Source organism: Mus caroli, unplaced genomic scaffold, assembly GCF_978045245.1.
Source record: "Mus caroli unplaced genomic scaffold, Mus_caroli_1 scaffold_18, whole genome shotgun sequence".
NCBI lineage: Eukaryota > Metazoa > Chordata > Mammalia > Rodentia > Muridae > Mus > Mus caroli.
Window position 1 is genome coordinate 63,821,052 of NW_028227273.1, and position 20,106 is coordinate 63,841,157.

The window sequence follows — 20,106 nt, forward strand, 5'->3', positions numbered from 1 at the left end:
TACAAAAAAAGAAGAAAGAAACTGCTTGAAGAGATCCAGAAAAGCAAGGGAGCCAAGTCCAGAGTGAGTGCTAACTAGCCAGCCTCCCTACTGAGAACTCAGATTAAGGGAATGGGCTACAAGGGAAGGACTGTGGTGCCGGAAGTTAGCACACCAAGTGTATAAAGCCACCAGCTGACTTTAGGACCCTGACCTGCAGAGAGGTGAGGAAGGGACTAGAAAAGGACTTTCCTGCAGGACAACTGGGCAATTTCAATACAGACTAGCCAATAGTCAGCACTATGAACTCCCCGCTCACTTCCCAAATGTAACAAGACTGTGGTTATGTGTCTTAGTGCTTAGGATATTCACACCAGTGGAAATTTATCTAGAGAGCTATAAAGAGGCAAATTTACTTTAATAGACAAGTGTGGATGGTAAATGTTAATCAGTGGGCCATGAAAAATCAAAGTCCACAGAAGTTCCTCTGTGGTCCTTCAAAAAACTACAAAATAAAAAAGTCCGTAATTCACATTATATAACAGCCTGTCCATCACTGGTAAGTGGGCAGAGTGTGTCATATTACCTAGAGAATGAAGCAATAAGCAGCAGCTGGGGGTGAAGTGGATGAACCTCAAAACAAAATCATTCTGCTCAGGGCAGCCAGTCTCCAGACTATGCTGTGTTACAACCCTATGTGGAACGTTCCTTAAAGGCAACTAACACACCAAATCAAGTAAGAGGCCATGGGGTGTGGGTCACAGAGACATGGGAATTGTTAGTCAACAGGCCTGAAGTAATTTTTCAGAGTAATAGAAATGTCCTGAAATGTTACTAAAATCATGGGCATGGAACTTTGTAAATTAGTAAAATTCACTCAACTGTACAGCAGCAAGTAGCTTTTATGGCATGTATTCTACGTTCAATAAAACTGTTAAAATGGAACTAGAACAAATCTATGGTCTCAACAGAGACGCCATGATCCGAAAAGTGAGTGCATTCAATTATCTGCTAGGACTGACTAGAAAGACAAGTCAGGGGGCTAACCTATAAAACTAAGGTGAGTTACACTTCTACAAAAATAGGTAAAAGTGAAAATTTCAATATAATTTTCTTTGAAAAGCATAAACCACAATCACTTCCACATTTCAAAATCTAATCTTATATTCCTAAATAGGCCTTCAAAGAACATCTCATTTTCATTATTAAAAGACAAACAAAAAGGTAAACAACTCAATTAAATACTGGACAAAGGACACTGAGAAACATTTCTCCAAAAGAAGACATGTGCACAGCCAAAAGGCAAAGAGCACATAAAAGATGCTAGATGTTGCTGGGCAGCAGCAGCATGCAGCGGGACGGTGTGCCTTTAATACCAGCACTGAGGAGGCAGAGGCAGGCAGATCTCTTGAGTTCATGACCAGCCTGGTCTAGAGTGTGAATTCAGAGCAGCCTAGGCTACAAGGAGAAACCCTGTCCCAGAAAGGGGGGGGGGGGGATGCCAGATGTCATTAGCAAGCCAGAAGCAAAATACAAACCCAAGCAACAATGAAACAAACTGCACACCCATAATAACAAGTAAAAAGCTGACACTCCAAACACAAAGTCAGTGTTGGCCGGGTGTGGAGACCCATTGAGAGCCCTGTACACTGTTAGTGAACTCAAACGGTGCGGCTACTGTGAGAAATATGACGGTTCCCTGAGAACTCAAAGTGGGGGTCACCACAAAGCCCAGCAACTGTGCTCCTATGTCTAATACACGGAACTGGCCACATGTGTTCACATTAATGCTGGTATGCACATGTTACCAGCAGCCCTATGACATAGCCAAAGAGCAAAAAGCCAAAATATCCAACCACTGAGAAATAAACAAAAAGATCAATATCTAGACAAAACCTGGAGAAATGACTCTCAGCTTAAGCCCATGGGATGCAGAGGGCCCAGGTTCAATTCTCAGCATTTATACGGCAGCACACAACTCACTATCACCCCGGCTGCAGGGGATCTGAAGCCCCTTTTGAACCTCTGTGGGCACCAGGCACCCATGTGGTGCACTGACATACATGCAGGCAAACCACTCAGAAAACACCTTAAAATCTATAGCCATATCAGTTTTAAGATACACACAAGAAAATTATGTAATAGAGCAATGAAACATATTAAAACATACTAAACCTTAAACATTGAGCGAAGTAAAAATCATGAGCTGGTTAGTTTGGAAAAAGAGCACTTGGCCTAACAGTGATCCAGCAACGCACACGAACAGTAAGATTTTACCTCCTGTGACTGACTTCATACAACTCACACATATACGCAGAAGGCAGATGGGTGGGCCTGGGAGATAAAGGGGGGTGCCAAAGAGGGGAAGGTCTTTCTTTATAAAGTGATAAAAATGTAGAACATGGCAAGAAAAAAAAAAACCTATCTCCTAAACAACACTGCATTGTTTTTAAATGGTTAAAAGGATATATTTTACACTGTTATACCACAAGTTTAAAAGTTTAAAGCATTTTATCCTACTTAAATCTAATTATTATTTCAATTTCCTTTTAAAAAATTATTTACAAAATTTTTTGGAAGAATGCCATAGTATATATGTGGAAGGGTGAGGTCAGAAGATAACTTCAAAGAGTCAGCTGTCCCTTCTACCAAATGGGTTCCGGGGATCAAACTCAGGTTGCCAGGCTTGGCGGCAAGCACCTTTAATCTAGGGACCAGTTCTATGACTTTCATCCATGCCACAGAACACACTGTGGGTATGCTACAACACTTAACGTTTACTGAGCCCTTGCCACTTTGTTACAAGGAAAGATGCTCTGCAAGTTCTGCTTAGTCTTCAAGTCTGCAGTGGGTAGGGACAAAGCCAGAGCCACAAACCAATGAAGTAATCACAGGTAGAGCTGGGATTCAAATCCTAGTATTTTTCAAGATTAACTCAAACATAAAAAAAGGAATAAATTAAACCGCTTCTATTAATACCTTTACAGAAATACAACTCTATGAACAAGCTACCTAAAAAGAAAATACACCAGGAAATGACAGAGCATTTGTTACCGCTCTTGTTACCTCTTCAGAGAACCAAAAGATCCAAAATAACTGGCACCACTCACTTTCAAGTCAATCAAGAAAGTGGGAGTAAGAGAGACCTACTGCACAGAAGCACCCTAAGAAAGGAGTCATCTGTTGCTTTAACTACAAACCATTGGTCCACAAGACACTATGAGAACTATGACTGGTATTCAAGAAATAAAAACAAGAGGCTGGCGAGATGGCTCAGTGGTTAAGAGCGCCGACTGCTCTTCCAAAGGTCCCGAGTTCAAATCCCAGCAACCACATGGTAGCTCACAACCACCTGTAACGAAATCTGATGCCCTCTTCTGGGGTGTCTGAAGACAGTTACAGTGTACTAACATATAATAAATCTTTGGAAGGAAGGAAGGAAGGAAGGAAGGAAGGAAGGAAGGAAGGAAGGAAGGAAGGAAGACAAAAGAACAAGTAAACCCAATGCAATTAGCATCTGAAGCATAGACTGTGGTATCTATAATAGATGTCAGAGGATGTACCTTCCCGAGCACAATAGAAACCACAATGTGATTGAGTATTTGCACTAACTCATGATATCCAGTATCACACGACACCTACTCTGCATTTCAACAGTTTTCTACGAATCAAGACCAGCTAGGCTATGTGTATAACACACACACACACACACACACACACACACACACACACACACACGTCATGAACTCCACAAACCACGAAGGATGATGCCTGACAATGAAATAGCTTCCAATCAACAAACCTAAGTAAACCCCTTGAACTATGTGGCGGGCTCTGTGAACCCAGTGAGGAGACCCAAAGCCCCTTAAGCCCGTTAAGCCCGTTAGCCACGACAGCAGCCACTCAGTGGGCTGCTACGGAAGGATTCAGCTCTTCAACCCTTATCTTATTTTTACTTTTACATAGGAAGACTGCCTCATCCTTCCCTGGGGCATTATAGGACTCTTACTTTGTCATACCAATCCCTTTAAATTCCAGTTTCACTTCACATGGAGGAAAATGTACATCCAGGCAGCCTCTATTATTATTTCAAAGCAATTGGAAAATCCCAGAATCCCCATTTCCACTGGGCTGAGACTTTCCAATATGCCTAATAATGATACTTTATGACCTAGAAGTTCCAATGAATTGGTAGTAAGAAAACATTGATCTGCTTCAGTGGCACTGTAATTGGAATGGTGATTAAATGCATCATGTTAAATTTACCCTGGGCCCTTTCCAATGTGGCAAATATAAAATGAGCTCTCGATATCAGCAGAGCCTAAACTACTCTCTTCCTTTCTAAACTGATATTCCTCCTGCATGTCAAAGGTGATCTGTTTGAGTGTCCCCATTAATAATTAGGTGGCATACATAACATGACAAACTATACAGACCCACAGAGGCTTCCACAGAATGGACACTGCCCAACATACTGTGCTGTATTTAGCAACTTGGGACAGCCCTGTATGTGTCAGAGCAGCGCATTTGCACCACTATAGTTAATGGTCTGTCAGCATTTCCATTATAAAGCAATTTTCAAGGGTTTATTGCTCTGCTGAAGAATTTGCTCTGAGCTAAAATCTGGCATTCCAGAAAAGCAGAAACTGTAGCCTGTAGCTGTTTACTCCCTTCCAAGTAGGCCAAGTAGGTAGGTAGGTTTCGAGTTTTTCTTTTCGTTCTTTAAAAGTTAATCTAGCTCTTTATTTTAGAATTTCCTCATAAAGCCCTATGGGAATATCTACAAAACAAAACTGCACCCCTCACAAAGGGGCTACTGTTTGGTAACAGCTCAGAGCATAGACCCCAATTCATGTCTAGAAAGCAAATTTTTAAATAAGTCTATTTCTGATGAGCTGCAAATTTTAAAAAGCTTTTATCCAGCCTATCTAGTTAATCATTATCCATATACTATGACAGTATCTGAACAGAGATTTTTAAAATCAACAAAAAGTCAACAGATGACTTAAATATCTCAATTATAAAGCTTCCTTTATCCTTCCCACTCAAGAACCACACTACACTTGGCCTAGGGTGTAAGATACCATCTTGCTCAATTCCATCTTTGGCTACTAGTTAAAGGTATTAAAGGCTCTGGTAAAATTGAGAGAGCAAGAAAGAGTGGTAAAACAGGAAGGGAGGCTATTAAAAAAAAAAAACTAGAATATTTGGAAACTAATGATAAGCCCCTGGATGACAAAGTTCACAGAGAAAAACTGTGGTATCTAAAAATCTGTTGTATCTGTGTGATAAGCTACGAGTTTTATTCTTTGGAAACCTTCCTGCTAGTCTGAAAGCTTACCAAACTATAGCTTATGATCAAAGGGGAAAAGAAAAATCACCTATTCCAGTACTTTAGTTTCCAGCTATGAACCTAACAGGAAAGCATAAATATTTATATATTTCAGATTACAGTGTTTCTCAGTTACATAGCCAATCCTAATACCACACTACCTACTGCATACAAGACTTGGTAAGCTAAGCAGTTTTCGACAAAGCTAGGGATTTGCCAGGTCTTAGTGCTTGTCCAGCAAGCTCAAGGCTCCAGATTTATTCTTCAGCATCTAAAAGAAAACTTTCTAAGCTTTATATACTTTCATATACAAATATCCTCTAAATTTAGGAACTGATGACCAAAGCAACCTTTCAAAAGCAAACACTTTTATTGGGCATGGTGGCTCATGGCTATAATTCCAGCTCTCAGACCAGAACTGAGGCAGAAAAATCACTTGAGGTTCAAGACCAGTTTGGGTTACAAAGTGAGGTCCAGGATAACCTGACCTACAATGTCTTTTTAAAAAGTTAAACACAGGCAAAATACAAACACTGAAAACAAACCCATTTTGTGGAGCCCAATAAAGATTTATCCTTGATGAAGAAAATATAGTTTGCTATGCTTTGCCAATTTCCCAACTTGTCACTAGCTGGAATTATTCAAACATGTCAAACTATTTTCTTTTTTTTTTTTTAATTAGGTATTTTCCTCATTTACATTTCCAATGCTATCCCAAAAGTCCCCCATACCCTCCCCCCCCACTCCCTTACCCACCCACTCCCACTTTTTGGCCCTGGCGTTCCCCTGTACTGGGGCATAGAAAGTTTGCAAGTCCAATGGGCCTCTCTTTCCAGTGATGGCTGACTAGGCCATCTTTTGATACATATGCAGCTAGAGACAAGAGCTCCAGGGTACTGGTTAGTTCATAATGTTGTTCCACCTATAGGGTTGCAGATCCCTTTAGCTCCTTGGGTACATTCTCTAGCTCCTCCATTTGGGGCCCTGTGATCCATCCAATAGCTGACTGTGAGCATCCACTTATGTGTTTGCTAGGCCCGGCGTAGTCTCACTAGAGACAGCTATATCAGGGTCCTATCAGCAAAATCTTGCTAGTGTATGCAATGGTGTGTCAAACTATTTTCAAAGTAACAAAAATAAATAAGAGGACTGGAGAAGTGGCTCAGCAGTTAAGAGCACTCACTGCTCTTCCAGAGGTCCTGAGTTCAACTCCCAGAAATTACATGGTGGCTCACAACCATCTGTAATAGGGAACTGATGCCCTCTTCTGAAACATATTGGTGTTCAGAACATTGTGGTGCTCTGAAGACAGCCACATTGTATTCACATACAAAAAAAAAAACAAATCTTAAAAAGCAAACAAAAAGTAAATAATTCAGAACATGTCTATACAAATTAAAATATGATCTATTCCTGATTACATATACCGCAAAGACGGCCATGAACGTACCAGACAGAGAGAAGGAGCTAATAACAAAATAGTCACTGGATAGGGCTGGGATGTGTGTGGGGTGGGGTGTTTGGAAGGTTCTTGCCCAAGGCCCTGTGTTCAATCACCGAACAGCAACAAACATAAACAGACAAATGGAAACATTCTTTATAGTCTTTCTTCATATGTGTTTAGCTATCTTTTTTCTAATAAATACTTTAAATTGAATTCCAAATTAAGCCCATTTTTACCTTTGATAAGCGTTAACAACTCTCCAAACTTATAAATACAAATGCTCAAGTCAAAAGCGTATGTGCTCAGTCTGCAGAGCTGGCTAAGCAGTAAGAGCACTGACTGCCCTTCCAGCGCAAGAGCAAAGAAGCCAAGTTCCATTTCCAGCACCCACACAAGCGGCTCACAACCAACTGTACCTTCAACCCCAGGGGATCCACTGTGGGCACCAAACACGCCTGCTGCACAGACATATATGGAAGCCACATACCCATACACATGGAAAAATAGGTACTTTTTTAAAGCAGTTAAAGAGAACAGCAAACAACTAGAAAAATAACCTAGAGTAGCCCTCAACCACTGTAAGCACTCGTCGGCTGGTTTAATTCGTGGACTCAGAGGTGCAGGTAAAGCAGTAAGTTACTTTAAATTCTGTCAAAGGCCCCAGAGTCACAGGTACCCCAGGACTAAGCAGACACCTGTGAAACCTAAAGTTAGGCTGAACTAGCTGTTCAGAAAGACTTGACTACTTCAACCAGCCTCACTACTTACATTCAAAAGGCCAGTTTCTCTAAAAGGCTTAACTGAAACACACAGGAAGTTAGTTATTGATTGTTTCATCTCTATGTTCAAAAGACAAACAGCCTCATCAATGATTAAAATAACAGCAAAGGTTTTGGAACAGCCTTTCATGTCTCGCCATTTGCCAATCAGATTTCCTTGACTTTCTCAGGAGCACTTTTCCAGTAAGTCACTGTGAGAACCCATTTAATATCTGCTGCTAGTAAAGAAAGAAGGCTCTTGCCACAACAAAAGGAAACAGAATAAATCACAGAAAGTGGGGTGGCTCCCAGTTCTCAACTTCAACCTCTAGGGAAGACCACAGTAGCATACCCTGCAATAAAACATATGCTTTAAAAGTGTATATAAAGGATATAAATAAAATTTATGACTCAACCCAATGCTGGCTGCTACATACCCAGACTCCGTCTGATAAAAGAAACCATTTCTAGTAGCTCCTTCCATGGGACACATTCTAAAATGAAGCTCTAGCTTGACAATACTTACTGTAATGTTTATGACTGGACAACTATTCTATTCCTCCTACATCCTCTCCTGCAACCAAATTAAATGCTTTACAAACAGTTTTAGAATACTACACTCATAGAGCATGAAACACTGCCTGGAACGGAATCCACCTTTGACAACAAGCACTGGCCAGATGAGGTAACAATCTGGCCAGTACAAGTGCCGGTAAGGCTGTGTGCAAATTACCTATTCTTGACAAAACACTAGTACTTTCCATAAATAGGAAGAGACTATAGAACATCATATTCTGCTTACAGAGCTAAATAAATTTAAAAAGCAACTAAATTGAGACCATTCAATATTACCTATTATGTGAAATTATAAATTTTACATTTAATTTCAACATAAAAGGAAGTCTGCTCAACTATCAATTGTAACATTACATTCCCCCAGGCTTTCTTGAAAATGGAATTTTTTCTGCAACTTGACCCAAAACAATAGTTTATAAATGGTAATTTACAATCTCAGGAATAAAAGTAAAAAGGTAGTTTTCCAGATCAAGGTACAAACCACATAAATCAAAATATTAAATACAAGAATGGTAGCCAGGTATGGTGCACTCTGGAACATCATCACTCAGGAAAGCAGATGAAGGAGCTATACAAATCCGAGGCCAGCATAGGCGAGGTACCAAAAACTCAGTCTCTTAGAAAGGGGAAGTACAGTAATAAATCCACACACACACACACACACAGAGATGCACTTTCTGTTTCAATGTTACATAACTAACAATGAACTGCTCAGTGGTGAACTAGGATCGCTGTTGGTAGAGTTCTTGATTGCAAGAATGGGGTCCTGATGCCGAGACCTAAACAGAACAAAACACGTGTAATCCCAGCCAGAAATTCAAGATCATCCTTAGCTATGCACTGAGCTTGAGGCCAGCCTGAGGTACATGAGACCCATCTCAAATATCAGTAATAAAAATAAATAGCCGTAAAAGAAGATTGGCAACCACATCAATATCCATGAAAAGACAAAAATGAATTGAATCCACAAAATATTAACGGAAACTATCTAATTCTACTTGCAATTATATAACTGCATATATGCTAGCATAGAATAAGCTTTAAAATATATCACAAGATGTTCAAGAATGCATATAGCACATATCAAAGCACAGATCAGCTCCTTTTATAGTCATTCATTGCAGCGTGATACAGTATCACAGAACAGTGGTTCAGTCAATATGGCACACTGCTTTTAAAAAGCAAACTTTAATCATCATTCAATATCTAATATAAATATGTACAACAGATATAAATGGAAATAAGACAAAATAAAATTAACTTTGAAAAAAACAGCTCAAGTTAACTAACCACATAAAACATTGGTAAATTATATTTTGTTTAAATTAGAGACTAAATAAACCAAATTCAGGAAAAAGTTGCAGTGTGTATATGATGTGTGTGAAATATATTCTTTTTTTTTGGGGGGGGGGGGTTCGAGACAGAGTTTCTCTGTATAGCCCTGGCTGTCCTGGAACTCACTTTATAGACCAGGCTGGCCTCGAACTCAGAAATCTGCCTGCCTCTGCCTCCCAAGTGCTGGAATTAAAGGTGTGCACCACCACGCCCAGCTGTGAAATATATTCTTACATTCCTATAAATCTGTAAGAAGACTTTAATCTCACTTTAAAGTACACAAAAAACATGACCAGGTTATTCACAATTGTGGACGTGGAAACCAGGTCTACACATCACCAGACATTAGAGAATGTCAGTTAAAAATCACTGTCAGATTGGGTGGGTAGCTTTACTGCAGAGCACTTGTCTAACATGAGCAAAGCCCTGTGTTCACTCCCTATCACTTAAGGGAAAGCAAGAGTCACATCATCATACTGGGACGGAAAACAAGTGTTGGCAAAGGAATGCACTAGAGTATCAATATACCTGTTCTATGAGTGACATGATGCTGCCACCATGAAGAAGCTAAATACATACACCCTGTAAGTAGCTCATTAACTTCTTCACAAAAACCAATGAACCAAGAGGCATACAGACCAACATCCACGGCAGCATTATCCCTAACAAAGGCTGAAAAGTCAATGCTCAGCCACAAGAGAACATATAAGCTGCCATAGTCACAACATGCAATTACTAGTACAACAAAGAACAATAAAGACAAACTTTACTGAGATAATGCTGAACAAAAGAAAGCAAACAGAAACAATGACGACTCAGGCATGTGTTTACAGTATGTAATCCTAAATATGTGGTAAAGATCAAAAGGGTGGTTACTTATGGAGAGAGTTTGAGTAAAGGGCAAAAGACTACCTGAGTGACAGAAATATTCTTTACACTGACTTTATAATTAGATGGCTGTACTGACACAGATATAAAACAAAGTCATGAAGTTGCAAATTTAACATAGTATACCTTAGAAATCATATATAAACTTAGGAGGATGATTTTATGAGCACTATGCAAACAAATATAAAATATAAACTTATAAGATTATAAATAAAAGCTAAAATTAAGACTAAAAAAATCTATCAATCTTATAATGAAAAAGGAAAAAACATAATTTAAAGCTTCCATGGAAATGAAGAAAAATTCAAATGACTTTAGGGGACTTTATTGGCAATTTCTAAAAATAATATAGTAATTCAATCACCTACAAAACAAAGAACAGGTAAACTCATTTGAGAAGACCAGAATAACCTTGACGCCAAAACCCCACCAGGCGGGGCTTCATTACAAGTATAAAAAGGAAATTTACAGACAGGTTTCACCCATGGACATGGATGAAAAGAAAAAAAACTGAAAAGTAAATGGAAAAGACAACAGCCAATGTTGCAGGGTTTATTCTGATAATCCAAAATTCGACTCACCTTTAAGCATTAATTTAACAGACCACATATTAACTTAGTAAAAGAATAAAAGTTGTAAGAAATCAGCTAAGCTGATCCATGATCTTCAAAACCACCAGGCACAAGAAATTCCATTATGCATTAAAAAAGGCAGCGATCAAACTTATTAACAAAAAGCTGAGAACTACTTCAAAAAAAAAAAAAAAGTAACCATTATCATGAGCCCATGAGTTTACAACACTTCCAAGGCAGCAGAGTCAACACAAAGAAAGAACCCAGTAGAAATCACAAGAAGGAAAGACAAACTGATTCAAAAATTATATGGATATGCAAAAGGAAAACAAAACAAAAACTTGTATAAACAGCATGAACAGTGAACTGAGGGGCCTGGGACTGATGGCTCGGCCGTCAAGAGCACTGGATGCTCTCCCGGAGGACTCTGGTTCAAGTCCCAGCACCTATATATGGTAGCTCAGGCCCAGGGGATATGACACCTACTTTTGACCTCCAAGGGCACAGACTCACATCCAGGCAAAATATCCTTACTCATAAAATCATTGTTTTCTGAATTTTGAAGTAAACTGAGCAATGCTGTTGTTAATGACAGCATGCAGAGCTGCACTGCACTACAACGTTAAATGCCCTTGCTAACTTTAAAGCATCACTGGTAATCACTGTGAGTGTGATAACAATAATGGAACAGTGGGCTAGCAAAATCCGTCCGTTTAAAAAAAAAAAAAGATGTGGCCAGGATTCGCTGCAATGTAATTTGTTAGGTTCAAATGAAAGTGAATCTAATACAAATCTAAACAGCAGGAGCTCCATCTGGATAGAGGGGTAATCAAAGAGCTGTTTTAAATCTCTGTGCATGGTTCTATAACAAAGGGTTAAAATATCAATAGATGAGAAAATACTTAGAAAAAATACTTGCAAGAGATGTATCTCTGAAGAATTTATTGAAAATATACAAAACAACAAAAGCTGATTAAGAGATGAACAAAAGAACTAAACAAATATCAAAGAATCAAATAGCGCTGCCTAGTGTGTATAAGGCTCTAGGTTCAATCCCAACACTGGATGGTTTCACACTGCACAAAAGCATGTAAAAAGATGCTCAATGTCTTATTCTGTTAATTAAAACAATGAAACACCTCCACACTTTATTAACATGACTAAAATCCAAAGCTCTGAAACACAACGAGATGCAGGGAAGAATGTGGGGCAACAGTCTCACTCCTGTGCTCTGGGAGACTGCCTTGACATTGTCTCAAAACACTGAACACTACCATACACACCAACAAACAGGCTCCTTGCTAAATAGCATGTTACCAAGTGAACTGAAAGATTATGCCAAAACCAATATCGGGCACACCAATACTTAGAGCAGTTTTATTCCTAGCTGACATGGGCCAGAATAAAATGACCAGCAGCATCAACGGATGAACAGAACTATAGCAATGGACTATCAGTCGCTGCTACAGATAGATACGGAGATGGATAGACAGGCAGGCACATGACTAGACATGAAAAGACATGGGAAGGCCTTAAATGTATGCTATGAGTAGAAGAAGCCATGTGAAGAGACTATACTGAAACCATTCCAACGAACCCTAAGGAGACAATACAAAGATGAGTCGGTGCCGGGCTTCAGTGAGAAGGAGGAGGAAGAGTCAACATGGGCCTTGTAGAGCAGTGAACTACTCTGTACAGTTTAAGACACGTTACCGAACATCTGTCCAAACCCAAAGATCATTCACACCAACGAGTGTGTAAACTCAGCGGCAATACTCTATGAATACACAACAATCTTACGGGCAGGCACCATGGAGGAGAGTACTGGCAGGAGGGAGATGGGCTGTGAGGACAGAAGCTCTGAGGTTCTGCTGTTCATACTGTGTTTTGTTGTGAACATAAACAGCCTTAAAAATGTTTTATGAAAAAACAGTAAAAACTTATAAATATGGCCTTAAAAATGTTTTATGAAAAAATAGTAAAAACTTATAAATATGTATCTCATTTATACAACATCCCATAAAATTATACCTAGAAAATATCTGAAATACCAGGAAGATCTCTATTCTAAACAGCATGAAATTTAAGAGATAAAATTCAAGAAAACCTAAATATATGGAGTGAAATATAATTTAAAAATATGATGGGCCAGGCGTGGTGGTGCACACCTTTAATCCCAGCACTTGGGAGGCAGAGGCAGGTGGATTTCTGAGTTCAAGGCCAGCCTGGTCTACAGAGTGAGTTCCAGGACAGCCAGGACTATACAGAGAAACCCTGTCTTCGAAAAATCAAGAGAGAGAAAGAGAGAAAGAAAAGAGAGAGAGGGGGAGGGGAGGGGAGGGGAGGGGAGGGGGGGAGGAGAGGGAAGGGGAGGGGAGGGGAGGGGAGAGGAGAGGGAAAAGAAAAGGAGAAGGGGAAAGAGGAAGGGAAAGGGAAAGGAAAAGAAAAGAGAAAGCTGATGGACTATCTCTAAAATCCTTATGCAAATGTAAGTAGCCAAATACAGCAAGGACAATCCTCAACCCAAAACCTATCCACAATTACCGCAGATTCATATAAATCAGCTGGCGGTATCAAGAACCAAAAGCATTAGAATAAGTATTCTGTCCTCCATGTGTTCAAAAAGTTAAGAAACTTAACTTTTCCTCCATGTGTTCAAAAGTTAAGAAACTTCTTCAAAAAGTTAAGAAACTTAAAAGATAGTACCACAGCATTTCTCTATAGTAATTCAATAATACACAATAAAACACATGAAGCAGGGTAATGAAGAGGACATAGTATGAAAGAAAAAACTTCAAATGCCTTAATGTATATGTGTGTGTAACTGGAGTAGGAAGCAGAGAAAGAAAGTATTTGAACATAGCAGATATATTAGAACTTTGAGGGCCAGAGAGATGGCTCAGCCGGTAAGAGTACTGACTGCTCTTCCGAAGGTCCTGAGTTCAAATCCCAGCAACCACATGGTGGCTCACAACCACCCGTAATGAGATCTGATGCCATCTTCTGGTGTGTCTGAAGACAGTTACAGTGTACTTATATATAATAATAAATACAGCTTTGGGCTGGAGCGAGCAGGGACTGAGCAAAGCGGCCAAACGGACCAAGTGGGGTTGACTGGAGTGAGCAGAGTCGTAAAAATTCAATTCCCAACAACCGCATGAAGGCACACAACCATTTGTACAGCTACAGTATACTCTTATACATAAAATAAAATTTAAAAAAATCTTTAAAAAAAAAAAAAAAAAGAAAAAGAACTTAGATGAAAACCACAAGCCTACTCACCTGAAAATCTCAACAAACCAAAACACAAAAAAATAGATTTAAGATACCAAGGCATACCATATACTGCTTAAACTCAACCATAAACACAAAAATATTTAAACTAAATCACATTATATACCATGCAAAGATGGGAATGGTAACAGACTTTCCACTCAGAGCAGCACCATGAAACAAGTCCTTTCTGCTCACTGAATAAAAAGCTGTTAACCTACAATTCTACAGTCAGCAAAAAAAGATAAAGGGGGAGGTGCTTTTTAGGGGCATATAAAAGCTAAAACTTTCATTCCCAGCAGAACTACAGAATATTTTAAAATATTTCTCAAACTATTCAAGGAGTAAGACTCGATCAAAGGAACTATACAGCCCCACAGAAAGGAACTGGAGAGGTCAGCAAAGGGCCAGGGACCCAGCGCCCTGTGAGTAGAACTAGCAACACCGTCACACTGACTTATGCACATTCAGAGGCAGAAATACCTGAGGAAACGCACAAAGCTGGAGAAGGGGTGGCTCCTCAGCCACACAGAGGAAGAAACCTTTCACCAGGCTAAGGAAGGCAGCTTCTCCTGGTAGTTTGTGAAGGATTTTACTCAAGAAATCACACTCGACTTTATCAAGCTTGTCATCTTTTAATATTATCATATGATTGTTGTTTTTCATTCTGCTGATAAGATGTACTGTGGTAATTTACTTCTGGATGTAACCAACCTAATACTCCTGAAATCATCTCATTTGATCAAAGCATGTGACTGTTTCTTTTCTATTTCATCTCCCAGCATTTTGTTAAGGCTTTCTGAATCCATGTCCCTAAGAGACAATGGTATGACAGCACTGCCTGGCAACGCATGCTCTCTCCCTCCCTGCCTCTCTCCATTCCTCTGCCTCCTTCTCTGCCCCCTCCCTCCCTCCTTCTCCATTGACTTTCTCTCACTCAAGTTTGCCCATGCTCTCTCTTTGTGTATCTAGAGAAGGAATATTACCAGGCCGGGTGATGCACATCTTTAATCACAGCGACTGGGAGGCAGAGGCAGGTAGATCTCTGAGTTCAAGGGCAACCTGGTCTACAGAGCAAGTTTTAGGACAGCCAGGGCTACACAGAGAGACCTTGTCACAAGAAAATGAAAGAGAGAGAGAAGCGGAAACAAAAGGTGGGTATTAATTTTTCTTTAAAGGACTGGTAAAGTTCCTTAGGATTCCATCTAGCAGAGTTCTGTGGGTAGCTTTGATTAACCAGTTCGCCTCTTCACTTGCTATAGGCCTACGACTCCATATTAGCAGTCTAAGAATGCATATTCTCCCTTGTTACTTGTTACTGTGCAATTTGATTATAATAATTTGAATTCTGTAAGGCTGGCACTAACATCCTCTCTTTCACTCTAAGCCTACTAATTCAAATCTTACTGTGTAGCTCATTCAATCCAGGAAGCATTTGCTAATCTGGTGATATCTTAAAAGAAAACGCTTCTACATTCACTGATTTTGATTTTTCACTGTATTTCCTTAATTCTTTTCTAATCTTTATTGTTCTCTTCTCTTTGTTCACTCTTCTTTTTCTAATGTCTTAAGGGGAAGGAAGGGCAGAAAGTGGATCTAATATCCTCACTATTAACACACACACTTCCCCTCCTGGCATTACTTTAGACGCACCCACACATTTTGATGCATTGTGCTATCTTCATTCTCCTCAAAGTGATCCTTGCTCTACTTCTATAGACCAAGTTGGCCTCAAACTCACAGATCCACCCCCCTCTCTACCTCCCGAGCTGAGATCAAAGGCACGCACCCCGCATGCACCCCGGCCTGGCACTAATTTCTTCTCTAACTTAACTGGTTGTTCGGGAGTGGAGTGCCTTGTTTAATTTCCAGACTGATTTTCCCAAATCTCTTCCCATTACTTCCTCACTTTATATGGTCAAGGATCAATGTATGTTATTTCTACCCCTTTGAATATCTTAAGGCTTGCTGCAAGGTCTCAGAAATAGCCTGCCCTGGAAAATGTGCCCATGCATACATACTCTGTTGTGAGTGAGTGCTTGTGTGTGGCTACCATGGTGGTTATGTTTTCTTCCCTATTTTTTCTATCTGGTGGCTTTTCTCCATTACATGCAGGAAACTATGGTCTCTATTACTGCTGATTCACTGATTTTTATCAGTTTTGCTTAAAGTACTTTGATACTATATTATGTAAAAACAAATGAAATAACTCACTAGTTAGGAAGTAGATAAAGTGGTCTATTCATACAAGAGAATCACTGTTGGCCCTAGAACAGGAAGTATTCAAATGGTGTACACAACAAATGATGTTTTAGCTGCAGTGATGAAAAGGTTCTGTCAAACAGTAACTATAACAGTTTCTTGTTTTGTTTCTGTGGAAAAATCTGGGGCTTGCTGGCTCTGCCATTTGACCCAAGTCACTCCTGGACTGGGGTTTAAAGTAATGGATGTATTATCAGAACCTCAACTTTAGTTTCACTGTATTTCAAAAGAAATTATAACACAGAGTAGTAAAGAAAAAGTAGATTTATTTATAGTTGGCCACTACAAAGAAAGTAAAAGAGGTAGAGAAAGAGAAGGAAGAGAAAGAGTTCCACTTCTCTCCACTGTGACTGCTGCCATTCTATAACTTACAGGAAATGCAGCACAAAACCAGAAGGTACAGAGTTCACTGTGAGACAGCTCATTTCGTTCTGTCCTGGGGCGGGGACAACTCTGCACCAGGTTAATGACCCCATTACCCTCAGTCTCAGCATAGACAGTCCGCTGTATCTCTATAAACTACGCTATTACAGAAACTAAGATAAACCACTCCAATACTTAATTGAACTTAGAATAATTTCTGATATATGTTAATATTCAAATTCCCAGAACTTTCACAATACCAGAGCAATTCTTAACTAAAATGAAATTGGTGGATAAAACATTTAGTAAATTAGCAAAACTACACCAAACCTGATGGTGGCGTCTAGCCATGCTTCTGAGGTTTTAGGTACATCAGAATGTTTACTTCATAAATGTTACTATTGATGACAAAAATTTATAAAATCTTTGATTCTACCCAAACAGCCCATGGCACAGAATGGTAAGGTCAAGGGCTGTAGAAAAGCCTGTATCTCAAGGAGGAACAGGCCTTCTTCATAGCCATGCGTTCAAGAAACCAAGAAACCGGCAACAGAGGAAGACAACAATGGACTACTTCCTGGCTCTCACAGGCTTTGGCCCTTCTATTCAAATGCAGTCCCACTCCACAGACAGCAAAAGTTCAAATGTGAGCAACCAAAGATCATCTGTCTAAGTAGCTCTAAAGTAGTAGCACTGCAGAACTCAAACCAAGGTGCAAAAAAACAAAAACAAAGGGGCCTGGAAAGATGGTTAAGAGCACATCCTGCTCTTCCCAGAGGAACCAAGGTCAGGTCTTAGCAGGTCTTAGCACCATATCAAACAGCTCACAACAGCCTGTCCTCTAGCTCCAGAGGATCCAATGCTTCTTTTCTAGACTCACAGGCACATGCACACACTCAGCATATAGTCATAGACACACACATAAACATAAGAAATAAAGCTAAAGCTAAGGGGAGCTGGAGAAACAGCTCAGCAGTTAAGAGCCCTCACTGCTCCTACAGAGGCCTGGGTTTGACTAAAGGAATGCACATGGTGATGGTGCCTAACCATCCACAGGTCCAGTTCCCAGGGGTCAAATACCCTCTTCTGACATGGTATGCATAGATACTTAACAGGCACACTCACAAATAAAATGTGTAAAACAAACTTGTTAATAAGTATAAACTGGGAATGGATTTACAAATGTGTATAGGTAAAGTTCTCACTCAGAATTATCAATCACAGAATGTTCAGGACAAAGCAGTGCTTGTTAAGTTTTGGGATGACATTTGAACACAGAAGAGACTAAAGTGATTCTTGTATCATAAATAATTCGATCTATTCTTCCTGTGCAAAAGAAAGAATGAAGGCTAAATGCAAGCTGTAGCAGCAAACTTAGGGGCCAACCATTCAAGCTTATGAGCCTATGGGGACACGTGGCACATGAACATGACACGGCCTGGGCACAGCAGCATGGAGAAGCTAATACGGCTGCAGTTATTCTTTGCTAATAATTCATGGAAATATGACTGTAGCACCAGCAGGGGGGAGGTAAGTTTTCTCTCTCTTTAAGATTTATTTTTATTATTTTTAAGTCGGGGAGCAGTGAGGGCTGGCCTCTCCCTCCTAACACTATTAGTGTCATCAGCACAGTTAAGGCAAGATCACAGTCTGGTCACCTCCACTTGAGAGAGGTTCAACTGTCTAGATAGCATACAAAGAGCAGTGCTATAGGTAACAACGCACAGGCCGGGCAATAAGGTGCCGCCATCTCCCACTCAGCAGCCTGGCCATACACCTGGCCTAGTGCTGAGAAGCTCCTCAATGCCCCAGTCATCTTGGCACCAGGAACGCTGTACAGAAGGTGGGAATCCAACCCTGACCACTCTGTTCTAAGTAATTCAAGTAGTTACTGTCCTAGGAAAGAGCCAACTCCCGATACAAACCACTTGCTAAGCCCACAACCTAGTCATCTGTGGTCCCCACATGAGTACAGAGAGACGGTTCTGAACTCATAGCTTTTATTCTAATAGCAGTATGCAAGAGAACAACTTAAAGAAAAAATGCAATTGTTAAAATGAGAAATAAAGTCTTCAATTCTATCTGTATCCCAAGCCCCATCTTTGCTTTCCTTGCTTTCTCAAAATCAAAACATTTTTTCAATCTGTATGAAGTCAGGAACAAAAATCTCTATGGACGCCCCAAAAGCTGAAAAAGCCTTGTTTTTAGCCTATATACCTACCATGGGCTCCCTCTGGCTACAGAGAGATCTAAAACCTGTAAAGCCCCAGCAGCCCAGCTACTTTACTTTCTAATTAGAGAAGAGAGACCTAGGAAGGATTCACAATTCAGCTTTGCCCAAGGTGAACAGCCTCTCTCTCTCCAGCAGCAAGCCTGCCTATCACTGGCCTAAGCAGACAGACAGAAGGACAGGCGGACGGGGTCACATGCAGCCCTCCCAGCGTTGGCCATGACTGGCAGTTACACAGCCATGCCTCTCAGCCTTCCTTCCCTGGCTGGCTATCTTTCATGAGGTACCAACACACAACAGCCAGAGACCTAATACTTATCGAAGCACAAACGACATGACAACCGTTTATGATCTAGAACTATGTGTGGCTTTAAAAAAACACTATTACTAAGAATATCTTTCAGCCGGGTGTGGTGGCGCACGCCTTTAATCCCAGCACTCGGGAGGCAGAGGCAGGCAGATTTCTGAGTTGGAGGCCAGCCTGGTCTACAAAGTGAGTTCCAGGACAGCCAGGGCTATACAGAGAAACCCTGTCTCGAAAAACCAAAAAAAAAAAAAAAAAAGAATATCTTTCATTTAAAAAAATATACAATGTACAGAACATCCCAGAAATAAGTACTGAATAAATTATTTCCAGCAATGTTTTCTCATTTAAGTTTAAATCCAGAGCAGTTGTAGAGGATGTATTCCACTCAATCTTCCGGTTCGAAGAGGCTCTGTGTGATCCACTCTGGAGCAATTCAAAATCTCCCCTGAACTTCCTAGCAAGTGGTTCAGCTCCATAAGATTAGGATATTCTTCTTTTTCAGTTCCAGAACTAAGTCTTTTAGGATCAAAAACAACTGTTGCAGCATCCTTGCCAACACTTGCCCACATAACAGGTGAAGAAGCAGAGCAAAGCCTGGGCGCCTTCCACTGTCTGCGGGGTGGTACAGCGGGATGTAGTTCTGAGATAGGAAACATACGTAACTGACAGCTACAGAGTATCTGTTGCTGTATTTCTTAAAATAAACCTTTGAATGGTTTTTTTGGTGGGTTTTACTGGGTTTTTTTTGGTTTTTGTCCACTTACTATCCTTTGAAAACTAAGAACGA

At 40.2% G+C, this 20,106-nt stretch overlaps 1 protein-coding gene across 2 annotated transcripts in view; it reads right to left on the reverse strand.

Moving 5' to 3' along the window:
• The window catches only part of Zfand3 (zinc finger AN1-type containing 3), a 202,550-nt gene that overhangs the window by 155,049 nt on the left and 27,395 nt on the right, over window positions 1–20,106 (reverse strand). The window lies entirely within an intron of this gene.